Genomic DNA, 16,163 nt, shown 5'->3' with positions numbered 1-16,163 from the left:
AGCTGGGTTTCTGTGCTGGAATCTTTCCAGTTCTTCTCTGCCATGTGCGTGTCCCAGTGATGTGGGGCAGCCTGGGACCTCCTGCATCACCAGAGGGTTTTCCAATGTTGTCTCCTTCTATCCCTGCCTGCTGTGACCTCCTGTTTCGGTTAGCAGCATGCAGTCACCATTATAGCTGGGAAACTGCACAGTGCCCAGGAAGGCAGTGCCAGCACCTCTCACATGGGGCTCTCACAAGGGGCCAGTCCAGGACAGCGACCACCACTGGGACTAACAGCACGCTGTGTTCCCTCTTCTCTCTTGAAAAGAACAAAATTCCTCCTGAGTGAGAGAAAAAAAAAATGAATAACACCTATCAGAAAGTGTTTTAGATCAATTACCCGACATCTGAGGATGAAACTCGGATCTCTTTCTAAACGTTTTCGGTGTGGGGAGGGGAAAGCCTCCTTGCTCAGCACTGCATTAAGCAGCGTGTGTTTTATTCCATGGCTGTGTGCTTGAAGAACTCTATGCCTGAATTTTTTTTTATTAACACTGAATCATTTATGTCTGTTACAAAGGAAGAAATTGCCACTGCGCTGCCTCGAGAATCAAAGTAAAGGGAACATCTGCTCTAAACTTCTTGCATCCAATTATTGCTTGCTATGCATTATTACTTACTGGAGCAATGTGACTAAATTAAAGCTTCTTTCTTGTGCCTGCTTTTATGCATTGCTTTGGTATAAAATGTGTGGCTTGCTTAAAATCAACCTACAGCTAAAACTATGTCCGCACACAGCCCACGTGTACTTTGATGCAATTAAGGGCACAATAGGAGCATTCTGAAAGATTTCCTCTAAAAGGCCTTTTGTTCACTCCCCCATAGGGGCTGGCTGTACAAGCATGCAGAAATGCAACATTAAGGCAAAAGCCTCCATGAAGAACCCTGCAGACACAGAGTTGTTTTCTGTAGCTCAGCAGTTGTCTGTATGCAAAAGTAGGGAAGCAAGTGGCGATGCGAGGGTGATGACCATTTTGATAGGAATCCCCCACATCGCAGGAATGCTTCTAATGATGCCAAAAAAACCCACCAGAATCATTCCAGGGTCACAAACCTGCAGACTACTGAAACTAGCGCCTAAGCTGTGCTGCAGACAGCGAGGCAAAGACAACAGAAGCAAACCACGCTAGTTCTGCAAGAGACAGACGGCCATTATTTTTGTTTTCCTTCCTTTCTACAGAGCATTCAACATTACCATTGAGCTTAATTGATTGAAAAATATCTGAAAAATAAAGCCCTTGAACTTGCATGCCTAGAAACCTACCAGCATCACGTGTGTAGCAAAGGCCACATATCTCACAAAATACCACAGCATTTCACAAAGGAGGTTTAAGAGCTCCAATTGAATAAAGCTTTCTCTGTGAAATATCTTTATGGATCTACAAAGCAGTTAAACCCTCCTTGGGAAAAAATGTGTACATCTCTTCCAGGGCAGTGGCAGCAGTGTAACTACCTCATTAATAAGGTTTCTCCCTTATCAGTAGAAGGAAAAAATAAATCTCCATTACAGAAAAGAAATTTAAACTACTAAATTCTGACAGCCTTTTCTTTTCCTTTTCCTTTTTCTTTCTCTTTTTTTCAATCCCATGCACATTTAAAAGCAAAGCAGACACATCTGCCTAGCAGCACTCCGGCCTTCCACAAGGGATGGGTCCTGCTACTAGTAGTCAGTGACAAGAATAACAGGGATGAAATAAACTTGATAGGACCCTTTTCTATCAATAATTTTGCTACAGACATAGTACAGGATTGGATTTTGGGATCTGAGCTACAGCAGCTTTAATTACAGGACAATTTGGTGCCACGTGCCGGGGGTTATTTGGGCAGTTGCAAACCCTGTGGTGCTCCTTCTTGCATACACTGATGGCTGTTTTCATCCTCAAAGAAAGAAAAATAGTATTCCTCTGTTCTCCAGTGTTCTGTTGTTTTTTTTTTCAAAGCCTGTAATCCTCAAGCAGTTCTCAGCTTCCCAAGATGTGTGCATTGCCTCTGCTTACCAGTCTCTCTTTGCACCCACAAGTACTTCCAGCATTTTATTAGCAGAAGCGTGGTGCTGCACTGCCTTAGAACGTCTCCCAATCTGTTATAATTGTGTCTGGGGATTGGAGATGCATTGTGTGTTGAGTGTATGTTTTGTTTCCTCACAGCCTTCATTCACATCTGTTTCCTATAACGTGATCAATAGCAGGCAGTTGTAGTAACAGTAGCTTTTAATTTCCAGTTTGTGGTTTCAGATTTCTTATGAAAATTCCCATGTTTTGCTTGAATTATGTAGTACAGTTTCATTTGCTTTACCCGAGATATCCTATGGTGATAGTTTCCCTCCCTTTGGACAGGACTGGGTCAAAGCTGTGACCATTCACTTCCACACTCTTCTAAAACTCACCTGCTCCTTTATCAAATAATTTGAGCTGGAAGGGACTCACTAGGATCACCAAGTCTGACTCGTGGCTCCTCACAGCACCATCCAAAATCCAAACCCTATGTCTGAGAGCACTCTCCAAATGCTCGGTGCTGTGCCCACTGCCCTGGACATCCTGTTCCATGCTCACCGCCCTCTGGTGAAGAACCTAACCCCCAACCTGACCCTCTCCTGCCACAGCCATTCCCTCAGGCCCTTGCTCCTCACTGTGCACAGTGGAGTGCTGCAGGCGGTGTGGGGTCAGACAGCTGAAGCTGGCTGAACAAACAGGGCCATGCAGAAAATAAGTGTGAGCACAGAGGATGAGGCCCGGCCACTTGCCTGACAGCTGCTGACGCTGCCCGGTGCCAGGCCTCCCCCTCTCGGCGCCTGCTCCCCACAAAAGCAAAATGAGGAAGCAATGCCGCGTGACCGTGTGGGTTTTGGTTCAGCTCAGGCAGAGCTGGTAGTGACTGCTGGGCTCAATGAAGTCAGAAGCACTGCCTATATGAAAAAGGAGAGCAGGAACTGCCCCCTGGCCTTGTCTTACACTGACGTTGCTGCTACACAGGTGGCTGCATCTTTTTCCCCAAGTAATTTGTTTTCTAACCCTAGCAGCACTTTAGACGTGTCTGCATTTTAGCTGTATTTTCATCTTATTGCTGAGAGATCTTTTCTTTTAATCCATTTTACTCTAATGGATATCTCCCAGGATACCTCCCACACTGGATCTTCACCTGCATTTTTGCATCTAAATGACTACAGAAAATGTCAGGAGGCTGGAGAGCTCAGTATCTTACATTGCTCTACAATTTGATAACAGAAGTAGCACAAACCTAGCAAAGTCTGGCCAAGGTTAAAAATCAGGGATATGATCTATTTGTTTAGGAATTTGAACAAAAGTTTCAGTGTTGCACAATGACACGAATAATCAAGTTTTGTCTGAAAGACTTTGCCTTCCCATCCCTCCCTTCTCCTCCCTGCCTGCCAAGCCCCCTGTAGCCATTTGGTTGCAGGAGGTCTCCTCCTTTTCTCTCCATGGTGATCTGCTCACACCAATGCCTGCTCTAAAGGGCCCCTGAGCAGGGGCAGGGCCTAGTGCAGGCAGGGAAAATGGAGTGGGTTTGCAGGAAGGAACTTCATGGGCAGCATGTGAGGGCAGGGGGAAGTGCTTTAAAGAGCTGAGAGGTTTGCTCTGTTGAAAAGAAATGTGAAAAAATCTACCGAGAAAAGAAGTTCTGGAAGAAGAAAGAAGAGACCAGTGGTGTATGGAGGGAGATCAGCAGCCAAGGGGATAAGGGCAAGTCAAGGGAGGTAGGTGGTGGGGAAGAAAGAAGATAATGCTGATTAATGGAGATGTGAAGGAAAATGCTTATGCCTGTGGTAGGTGAGCGTGCGTGACTAAAAGGAGGAAAACTCCTACTGTGCTCTCCCTGCTGCAGTGTGAGGATATGACAGTGAAATCTCCTGCTCTGGGGATCTCCACAGAGCCACCCCTGCTCCTCCGGGACATACCGAGACTGCTCTCCTGCCATTGGATGGCACAGTGCTGAAAAACACTGAGTGCATAAAATCATGATTCGAGACAAATAGATACTTATCCCTGCATGAGAAAGAGAATACTGCTTAAATATTTAATCATGTTTTGGTTTACAATAGTTTAATGATGTTAAAACATCTGATACACGCTCAGAAAAAAAATCAGCATTTTAAAGCTATGAATTATTCTGGTTGATTTTTTCTTTTTCCCTCCAGATGAAAGTAACCATGTGACAACAGGCTCCCTCCAACAACTCAGCCCATGATAGTCTCATTACAGGCTAACGTATCCTCTCAGACATCTGAACCAAACCATTGAGAAAGTAATAAGTGATCATTCATAGATGCAGACTTGTAGCTAATAGCATCCTCACTTACCTTCCAAACACTGAGCAGAGTTAAAATAAATTCAGGATGAATGCATGCGGAAAACTCAATTGCAGTCACATCAGAGATGAACCAAAAATGGAAGCACTCAGAATTACTAGCGTTAAATCCAAATAATGACCTGTAATGGATGTCAGCCAGAGAGGACAACACATCCCCTGTGATCATCTTAAAGGGACTTAGTCGATGTGTTCACAACCCACATCTCAGCAAATACATGTAATTCTGGCCAAGTAGATGTGCTACACAACCGAGTGCTGAAGCTAGACAGGAAGTCTTGTCCCAGTGAGGTTATGAGAGCCATGTTTCCCTTTCCAGAAATGTCTGGGCTGCAGCTCCCATTGTGTTACTGGAGAAGTGTGCCAATGCATCCACTGTGTAGGAAGAGCATGGTGGAAAGTCAGAGGAAGGTCACTGTCTCTTTGGGTCCCTCCCATAAGGCCATCAAGACTTCACCTTACAGATTTCTTAGGCCGTGGTAGAAGCTGAGAGTCACCAGCATTTTTGGAACTAGACCTTCAGATCTGTCACAGTTGACTTGTGACAGTGTCTTCAAAATGTTCCAGAGCAATGCTGTGGTGTCTGTGGGTTCCCTACAAAGGCAGGCAGCTGTCACACTCCTGCAGTGCATAGAGATGGCAGTGTTATGGATAATGCAACACCATGATTTATTAAAGGCTGTGATCCTCCTGCAGCTTTTACTGCATCATCATAAAGCAGCACTCCTATGTAGTACGCTGAGCTATGTCATTCTATTGGATCCTCGCCAGGGTTGGCAAAAGCTTATTTAAGGTTGCAACCTGTTGGCTGGTGAACTTAATATGTGGTTGGAGGTCATCAAGGGAGGAAAAAGCACCTAGTCAACACAGCATGAACATCTCACAGGGCAAGGGGGTCCTGTGGAAGGGAAAATCCAGCCATAGACTGCATCAGCCAGTGCAAAGTGAGCAAGGTTTTTGTTTTTTTTTTTTTATTTGCTGGGTGTTACTCTATTTCAGAACCAGTGAAAATAAAGGCTGACTGGCTCTAGGGTTTGATGATTAGGGCAGGTAATTAGAGCTCTTTGGTTCCTGATTCTGCTCTTCTATTGACTCGAAGAGGGACATTTGGGTTGTAGCTTGACCTCTTTGCGTCCTGATTTTCCCTTCAATAGCACGGAAATACTTGCTGTTTTGTTGTGGTGTTGTGATGCTTGGTTAATTTGAAGGAACATGACAAATGCATTAAAGCCAGTAAAAATGTTAACCAGAGTGCAGCACCATTAGGATGTATATGTTTGCATTTTAGAAAACATTCAAATTCCAGCTCTTATATATCCTTTGCAAATGAAACTTGCAAAAAAGCAGGGCAAACATTGCTAACACAGCTTTGCCACACACTGTCAAGTGCTTATAAACCCTATTTATAGCTACAGTTAAAGATTCAGATATGCAAGTACTCCATTAAAAGACCACATTAATGAGCCCTTAGAGAAAATATCTCACAAAGCCTTTTGAGCTCGTAACTGCTCAGTTGCACAGGGCTTCTTGCTTGTTAACATTCATAAAATATGAATACTGTGTACTAAACACCAGCACTTTGTGGATTGCAATGACTTATCTCACCATCAGCAACTTAACTTACGCAAGCGAAGACATAGCAGAGCAGTTCCGCTGCAGATGGTCAGGCTGTACCAGCCGCTCACGTGCCGCCCTGCTTGGGGGCCTTTCTTCCTGGCGCAAAGCTGAGTGTCAGGCTGACTTGCAGGTCAGTATCTGTGAGTATAATTTCATAGAGAACAATCAAACCTATTAGCTAAGGGTGGCAGAGCTGGGCCTTCTTGCAGCCGCAGCTCCAGAGCGTGGCAGGCATTCAGAGCAAAATCTAATAGATAAAAGTCACAGGAGATCTTTTTTTTTTCCCTTTGACATAAGCTAGCTGATGAGAAATGTCATTTAAGAAAGAAAAGTTTCTGTATTTGATTTTTCATTATTTCTCTACTGTTCTTTTCTCTCTGGCATTGTTCATTTCCCATTTTCTCTCTTTCCTCTCTTGGAAGCCCGCATTTTAGGTGTGTGACAGATGCTCGTGCTTGAACATTATTGATATGTGTTTTACCTTTATCAAGTTGCACTGTGTAAACAAACATTCCTTCAACCCGTTTAAGAAAATTCTCTGTAACCTTTAATAATGTATTTCCATTCACCAAGGGGTCACAAGGGGCTTAAGCGCTGGAGGAGACAGAAACCAACCTGCATCCTGTCCTTTGCACCTTGGTCCAGCTGTCTTCCCAACAGAGCATGCATTTGTGCTCTCCCCTCCCCCCCCAAATAAAACAAAACAAAACAAAAACACCCAAAAAACCAGATGCAAACATGATGCTTCAGAAAGCTTCAGGGCAGCTCTTACTGTTCAAATGTGCCTTTCAGTAGTGCATTAGTAGGCTTGTTAAGCAGGACTAGAGTGCTCAGCTTTATTTTACTGTGATGAATCCCTGACTGTTTAAAATGTTATCATCATAGTGTAGCAGCAAACCCTCCAATGCCATAAACTGCCCTACACCATGCAATTGCTGAGTGCCTGATAAAACAGGATCACTTGCAGTCATATGGGGATGAAGCTGAAGGCAGGGCTGTGGCACTTCTCCAATTCAGTTTGGAGTGCCCATATTGCACTTTCCCCCAAATATTGTCACTTAACCCCCTCATGGAGCTCTGGAAGACAGAGCCATCAGGGTTAGGCTGTACCCAGTGCAGGTGTTTTGCATGGCTGTGGGTGGCACTCACATCTATGGCCTTGGTGGGCTTCTCCTTTGGGCTGTTCTGGTGGAGAATACTCATGACCAAGGATGAGGTGAGAAGGAAAAGACTCTGGCAATGGAGGTTCCTTGGCGTTACAACTGAACATCACAGGTGTCTTGTGTCTGCCTGAGGGCAGAAATGGCTCTGAAGGCTTTCAGATGTAAGAGTATTAGGATCTCCTTGAGGTCTTCCAGGATTAGCTGGCAATGGAGTAGGGGTTTGAAGACTTCAGGTCTTACAACATTTGTTCCCTCCAACATCCACTGGGGACTGAATTTAGGAAGTTCTTCTGCTTGCTTTTAGCTTCTGTGTATGAAGCAAATTCCAGCCATTAAGGAATTAGAAACTACAAGCCACTACAAAGCAAATAGGTCATCTCCACATCCTCAGTTCTTTGGGTGATATGGGAAAATGGGAAAGTTGGAAAACACCTGTGGTCAGAATCCAGAGGCAGCCTCGTAGGGAGTGATGCTGGCTGCAGACTGGCCCAGCCTTCAGGCTCATTAATTATGTATAAATTAAGCTTCTGTGTGACAGTAAATGGAAGGATGAAAAGGGATTATGTGAGTATGTGGAGTGAGTAAGTGGTGCTGGTGGAGGCAGGATGTGTGTGTGGGGCAAGGGGACTGGAAAGAATTAGAAAAGGGGAAGCATCTTTGAGAATAGCAGGCAGACTTATAAAAAATAAAAATAAAAAAGGAATAACCTACAGAAACAGAACATGTTTTTTGTTTTATTTTAGCTGAATTACAGCTAGGCACTTAAACAACTTTGCAAAAGCAGATCTTATTTTCTGTACTTTCCCTCTCCATAAAATGCAAATAATGCTTTTTTCCCCTCACAGAGTAATACAAAACAAGTTCATTCATGTCTGGGAAGTACTTCTATGCTACATGGGAAATACAGCAAAGATTATGAATATATAACTAAAGATGTGGGCTTTCACTGTAGCATTTGGCATCTGCCCAAATGTGTGATGCATCATGCAGAAGGGCTAACAAGGAAGGACATGAAAATGTAAGCCAGAATTTAATGAGTTCTGGAATCAGGAACTGAGGACTCCTCAGAAATGGAAGTGGGAAAACACTGAACTCACAGAGAACACTGATAGCAGTGTATGTATGCTTAAACACAGCAAAAAAAAAACAGCAAAGAATGGACATACAGATATAGACCACAGAGTTCAAGAAATATGTATAACATTGAGAAATAAATCTATTTGGAGCAGAAATGACCACTGTGGATGACCGGGAAAATACAAAGAGCAATAAAGAGAGAAGAATATGAGACCTATAAATCAGCAGGGTCAGCTCTGCTAGAACTGGTACTATTGTGAAAGAAGAATGCAAGAAAATGATCTAAAGAAACTGAGAAGGGAAAAGAAGGAGGGAAAAGATGAAAACACACTAAAAGATTTTATAAAGTTAGTATATAGGAAGTGAAAGTTCACTCAGAGCTACAGCCATCACCTTCCTGAGCAAGGGCAGGCTACCTTGACTAACAGGGGCTATTGCTGGAAAAACGAATTACTACCCATACCTCAGTGTTCAACAGGGAGAGGTAGAGAGTCTGTCACAGTTTCTGTGTATTTTCCAAGGACAAACAATAAACACTCATAAACTCTGAAGACTACCAGGAAATCAAGCATACCAAAGTAAAGCACTTTACAAAAAGAGGGGTATTCACTTCCCAAATTCATCTTTAAAAATAGATGCCAGACAAATACAATCAGCTATAGCTATAGGAAAAGTACCTGGGCTATTAAGGGGGGCCAGAATTACACTGCAAATTTTAAAGGAGAATAATGGGGAAGAAGTGCTTGTGAGCTCCAAAGAGCACACAAGACAGCTGATTAGCCTTATCAGAGAGATATAATTGGTTTCCAATTATTTTGCTTCATTAAAAATAAATAGATAAATAGATAAAATAAGAGGGAGGGCAAGAGGAAAGGGAAGGGAAGAAGGAAGAGCTAAGATGAAAAAAAATCAATTTTAACATTCTTAGATTTCAAAAGTACAGAGATACATCACACCATGAGATATTCCTGTGTAATATGAGAGGTCTGAGAACTGAGTCTGTAAATGCCTGGTTTGATTACAGAAGCCAGGTGGTGATAAAATAACACACAGAGATTGTTTAGGATAGAGGTAGGTAATGGAGTGACACACTGCTGTACTGAGCTCTCTTAGCACTGAACAGCTGTCACTGGGAAGGAAGAAGTACAACCAAATGCAAAGAAGAAAGACAGAGACTTTTGGAAAGAGAAGATGTTTATACTGGTGTATGGAGTTTAACCTGAAAAAAAATATGAAGCTAGGACAAAGAAAGTCAAGGTAAAAGTGCTGTAAGAAGATAGCTGGGGCAAGTTGGAATTGGAAGAATACCTGGGGATAGCAGCCAAGTTTCTGCTTGTGTTCCATTTTAAGGTTCAGAGGACGAAAGAAGTAGGTGTGAACACTGCAACATCATATGCTTTGATGGAGTTCATGAACTTAACATGTGCATTTAAAATGTGCAAGGAGACACAGCTACCCAAAACGCAAAGCTTGTTTCATGCTCAGTGGGCAATCATCCTACAAGAAGAGCTAAGAAAAGGTCACAGCTCAGGCCCAGCCCCTCTGGGGCCCAAGGTACCCAGTGACATGACGGGTTTGGTGCCTGCTCCACACAGCATTCAGAGCTGTGAGTGTGGAGCTGGCTCTATCAATTTCTTCAGAAAACTTCTCACAACCTCCCATTATGAAGGTGATTAGAGCATAACACTGAGATGGGTAAAAACTGAATCCAAAGCTTGCTTTCTTTCTGAAAGGTATTTCAGCCCACAGCTCCCCTGTGTAATACCTTCTCAGATTAGGCTAGTTGCATTGCTCCTGTAATTGGTCCCAGGGGAGAATGAGAGCTGAGGAGGCTGCTTCCTGGTGCCTGGCCAAGGTGCACCTCCTGCCTGCTGTCATCTGTGGGGCAAGGCAGAGTCAACCTGTGGCACTGGTATTTTGTCCAGTCTACAGGGGTATGGAATTCACCTTATTACAAGAGAGGACAAAGCTAGTTAAGGGAAGATGGGCAGCCTTAACTGCCCCTGTCCACTTCAGGGGAGGTGGACTAGATGGCCTTCGGAGGCCCCTTTCAACTCTAAGAATTCTATGATTCTATGCATGTAGAGCTATAGCATAAATTTCAAAAACAAAAGTGTTTGGGAACATGAATGTAAGGAGAAAATGCTGAGTTTGTGCTTGTTGCTGTTGGTTATGCCAGCTGATGATATCTTTCCCTGATAAAGCTTAATCATTTCCTAAATGAGGGGAATGCTTATAGAATCATAGAATCATAGAATCACAAGGTTGGAAAGGACCTACAAGATCATCTAGTCCAGCCATCCTCCCATTACCACTGCTACCACAAGCTACTAAACCATATCTCATAGCTCCTCATCCAGATACCTCTTGAACACTGCCAGGGACGGCAACTCCACCACCTCCCTGGGCAGCCATTGCAGTGCCTGACCACTCTCTGAGAGAACTTTTTCCTTATGTCTGATCTAAACCTCTAACCTAGATTTGGTTAATGTGGAAATGACAGTGGTTACACTTGAAAAGGGAGAGCAATTAGCAGTGAAAGTATCAAGAATCATATTTGAGACTACACATTTCTGGTACCATAAGGAGGTAACTGTGAGTTTTCTGCAGCCACAGTGCCAAAAGGTGAGAAGGCTGGGGGACCTGAGCTGACCACCGAGTGCTTTGGTGTCTGTGGGACAGCTTGGTCACCCAGCTGGACACTGGTGTTAGATGCTGGCACTGTGCTCATACGGTAAATAATTTGCAGACCCAGGTGCACAAAGGAAGTCACAAGGCACCAACTGTTGTGCCAGTAATCCTCATGCTTATTTCCATGAATGTAGACCAATACAAAGTTGCAAAAATCTTTAACTCCCACCTGTGGACAAGGCCAATAAGGAATCCTAACTGCTAATCTAACTGCTGCTGGCATTTGCTTACCATCAACGCTATTAATTTTGCATGTTTGTAGATAGGGAGAAATGAAGTGATAATTTCTTGTTAACACTCCTTGATAGCACCTCTTCTGTACATTCTAGATATTTCTATTCAAGTCCTTCTGCTTCCATCTGCAGACATGACTTTCTCTTATAGCAGACCTTTAGCCACAGTGAAATCTGGCATTAGCACATCAGGTGCAAACACGAGGCCAGTCCTACACAAACCTTTTTTTGAAATAGGATTTAGTCTTGATGGACATAAATGGAAAAAAAGAGTCCACATTCCTCAGTACTGAGGCAATTTTTGTTTACGATGGACTGAGATTTGTCAGTGTATTAACGCACCCTCAATTTATTGGAGAAATGCATTACAAAATGCTACTCTATACTGTCATCTTTTTTTTTTTTCTTTCTTTCCTTTTTTTTTTTTTTTTTTTCTTTTTCTCATTAATTTCAATCACAGAAGAAGAAAAGCCCAGCTGTGTTAATTGGTATGACTCCCCTCAAGGGTATTGTGAAGCATGAAATAATTCCCTTCATTACTGACAATGCAGGGACACGAGTTTTCCCGTGAGGATCTCTCTTGTCTGGTGATCTGGTGACCGTACAGAACGGTGATAGGATTAGGGAAATATTGTTTTAAAATTAATAGTTTGGCTAAGGGCTGGAAGGTAGCAAGGTAGCTTAAAAATACAGAGAGTACATGTGGCTTTGAGAGTCTTGGAAGCAGTTACGTCTCAGCCTGCTGAGACATCATTTGCCCCAGCTCTGGTTTTCTTTTTAAAGGACAGTTGGGCTGATATTTGGTGTTTAAAACATCCACAGACAAGCAGAAAAGCAAATCATTGTAAAGCTGGACAGATTCATTTCTCCTTTTTTATTTTTGGGAGTCAGAATTTCATTTCCCTAAAGTGCAGGGAGAGCTCAGACATGAGCTCCCAGGCTGGCCCAGCCAGCTCCAGCTGGTGGCACGGCCATGGCCAGCAAGATTTGCCCTCTGCTGCAGCAGGTAGCCAACTGTCTTCCAGACATAGATCAAGCTCCTGTCAAACCAGTGTAGATGAATGGCTGAGGAGGGACAAAAAAAAAATAATCCCACCTTCTTTTTCTTTTTCATTTGCTGAGCTAGCAAAAAAACTCATCTATTGCTACTTCTGCTGCACTTGCAACATTTTCTTTAGCAAAGGTTTTTTTATGGAAACAAGGCTGCCTGCATGTGGAGGAAGCAAACCTCCTGACAGCTATGTCATTTCCTTTCTGTCTTGTGTACCACCTCCACTTGTCTCAGGGAACATCTGGCTGCAGCAGAGCAAAAGAGCAGGGACATTTCTGCCAGCCTCTGGTCTTTCATTAGCTTGTCTTGGATGATACAGTCAAGTCTTTACTGCAGGTTTAAATTTGCTGAATTGATACACATGCATTTGGGTATTGTTTCTTCTATGCTCTGAACACACTTACTGGCTTGGTGACATCTTCCCTTATTGCTGATGGATAGATCCAAGCCAGCAGTGACCCTTGCTGCATGGGTGTGTTCATTAGCTAAGCGTGAAATACTGAGCAGTGTCAGACACACAGATTGTTCCATCTCTTGAGCAGTCTCTGTGCTGAGGCTTAGCCATCAAAAATAATCAGGAAAATGCATTACAGATGAAGGCTATGGCACTAGAGATAACCTTGCCATTAAAGGTCCCATAATGGAAGCACATTGCTCTCACAGAAATGGAAACGAGGATAACATGTCTGTTAACTGAATCAATAGTGATCAATGCAGTGACAATAGCTTAAGAAATGGATGCATTAAACAGAGAGTAAGAACCAATATGCTCCCTGTGCTGAACCATGGCTCTGCAATTAGAGATGCTGAAGGGACACAAACCACATTACTAATAATGATTGAAGTCACTAGCAAAAAAAAAAAAAAAAAAAAAATTACTGGTTTTTGTTTTAACTGTGTTGTATCGCAGAAAGTGAGATCTTGGTTGGGAGAGGACGGGTACAGAGATAAAGTAGCTTTATGATCTGGAGTGAAATCCCATTTTCTCCCTACGGTTATCCAGGAGTCACACAACCATCATAGAGAATGTGACAGACTGGGTGGAAAAGGAGCATCATCAGCCAGGGACCACCTCATCACCATCCCCAAGCTACCCTGTGTTGGGGAAGCTTTCCCGTTGCAGCTGAGTAAGGACTGAGAAGATGTGTTTCATCCTTCTACCCACATGTTTTTAGAAAGGAAAGAAAAAAAAAAGACTTAAGTTTAACAGGCCCATTGGAAAGGTTGATGCAGTCGGGAGAATGATATCACACCAAGTTAACGTGCACATGAGGGAGCTAAAACCCCTACTGGAAGAACTTGGGGGATGGTAGGGGGAAAGGGAAAATATGCATTAAACTTGGCATCTAACAAATGCAGCTGCTGATGCTGTAGGCATCCTGTGCACAATGCAAATGATAAAAGCAGAGCTGCACACGTCGCTACCCCAAGCTTACTGCATACAGCTCCCACAGTGATCACGGGATGATATATAAAAACATCCCAGGGGCTATAGACCTGTGGTTAAATATACTGATTTCATGACCTTATTAGGGTTTTTCCTTCATCAGAGAAGAACATAAAGTGATTCATAGTCACTGGAAGCGTGCATTTGCATTCTTCCACCCTACTAACATACCCGTGATTGCTCTTTTAATTTAAATGTCTCGATCATTGCAGTGCACTTTCACACCATTCCCAAGAAGCTAATCATGATTATAGCAGCAGCGACGCTGCAGTGTTGGTGGCCATTTCCCAGTGACACAGAATCCCTGTGGCAGTATTGATGCTTACAAGGATGCTTTCCAGCACATAGTCTTAGCAGCCCATGGTTTGGGGTACCTGTGAGCCAACATTTCAACATTGAGAATCCCTGCAACATAACAGAAGGTAGAAGCCAAAAGATAGAAACTGGTTTTCTGGAGATGCAACTGCATATTTGAAGTACTTGCTCCACTGTCACAGAGCAAGTAGAAGAATCTTAAGAAAAGACACTTGAACCTTTTAAGCATCATCACTTGGCACTTGACCTCTCATGCATATTTATGTGCAGCACTCAGCTTGATAATAACCACTTGAAAGACATTTAATTCTTTGCTTAGGAATGAAGCTATGTGGAGTGTGACAAAAATTTTCCAAAGTCCAGATATTAAAATACAGAAATGGCTCTGGTATTTCCTGCACACCAGCCCAAACTTCCTTCCAGGAATATTTGGTTTGAGAATTTACGTGCTTCTTCATTAAGCGTGTATATATTTGTAAGTATATGGACATACATGCACACGAGAGTTAGTGCAATTAGGGAGATGCTGCAGGACTTCAACCAGGCTTTCCTGAAAGAATTTCAGACAGGTTCTGTGGCCTGGGTTGTTTTGTAAAACCTTTTTGTTGCACAGAACTTAATGTTATTCATTATGCACTGAAAGCAAAATCATATGACTACTATTTCCTAAGTAACATAATTATCTTATTGATTCTTATGGGGCAAAACACTAGTTTTATTGTTAATTAATACTTCCAAATCTGGTTATGCAATTCTGGATATAGGAAGTTTGGTTCAATGTGTGTTTAGGTGGTAAAAGTGTAAAAATAAATAAGCTTTTTTTCCCTCCGAGATTGTGAGTATAGGTATTCCTTTGTGTGGTCTCTGCTCCTAACTCCGACAGCAAAGTATGTGCTATAACCTATTATCACTATTCATCAGCAGGAAAGAAATATGGATAATGAAACATTAAAATGTCCCATGAAAACTATATTTAATAAAGCTTTCAGCTGTCGAACAGAAATGTAGCAGGCAAAGAAACACTGTCCTGCTGTTTCAGAACCAAAGCAATTTTATGGAAAATGGAAAGAATATTTGCAGTAATTTCAGGCTCTCACCCTTTCATTCTTACTTTAAGAAGAAATATATCAGAAAATTCTTGCTCAGAGGACACGTAAATAGCATTTTGCCTGTCCCACAGAAAAGACAGTATGAAAGATTCATTAGGCACTGGGACACAGAACGACTTCTTGATTCTTTCAGATCTTGGCCAGAGCTCTAATGAAATCTAAACCTGCTACATCTGCCATACTACACTGTTAATTAGTTTTCTATTTATTTAGCAGATCTAGAAGTGGAAAGCAATCTATTGCCAGTGAATTGTTTGACTTCTGTGCTAAGCAGGCTGCATTCCAATCCTCTAATGTTGAAACTAGCATGAATCCAACTTTCATTTCATTGCCATGCCAAATTAGCACCCAGCAAATTCTGCATACAAAGACTTTTTTCTTTCTTTTTTTTTTTTTTCACTTTGGTTTGTAAAGTCCAATATTTCTTGGAAGCCAAGAAGGTGAAGGTAATTTTCTTCACTATCTCTTTATCCCCCTTGTTCACTCCAATGGATCAAATATAAGGTGCACATATTTACTGAGATATGTTTATAGTGAGAGAAGACCACAATTTTAAGCAGACTTTCTTCATTATGTAAACTAAAAAATAGTGATACATACTCCTCAAGATTTTCCATAAAATGCCATCCATTCCAAGAAAAACTCAAAATGCCTTAACAAAGTTTATGAGATGACTTTTGCACATGCTTTGCCATTTTCTATTTCTGTCTCTCCGTATTCTGCAACATATTGCAGCATCTAAACATGGCATTCTGTATGGGACTGACTCCTGTCTTGCAGTGTCAACAGAACCACGGGGTTGTGAAAGTATTAAAGAAAGACAGATAAAAATAGAAAAGAAATTGACTAGAAACTAAACCATGAATCCTTGCATAATGCAGTGCAGGAACTACAGTGTGTTAGAGGTGATTGTACAAATACAGACCCATATCTAGACTTCTGAGTTTGCCTTGAACTTTGGGATTCTTCTAAAATCAAGATATGAAATTCAAAGAATGTGAATCTGGGACCACACAGTGGTCAACCAAGACAACCAGTCAAGTACTGGTTGAAAACCTACCTACAGGTGCTGAACTGTGCTGTGATCCTTTCAG

Source organism: Coturnix japonica, chromosome 3 (assembly GCF_001577835.2).
Source record: "Coturnix japonica isolate 7356 chromosome 3, Coturnix japonica 2.1, whole genome shotgun sequence".
In the NCBI taxonomy this organism is placed as follows: Eukaryota; Metazoa; Chordata; class Aves; order Galliformes; family Phasianidae; genus Coturnix; species Coturnix japonica.
The sequence above is the reverse complement of the archived record's forward strand: the minus strand, read 5'-3'. Positions refer to the sequence as shown.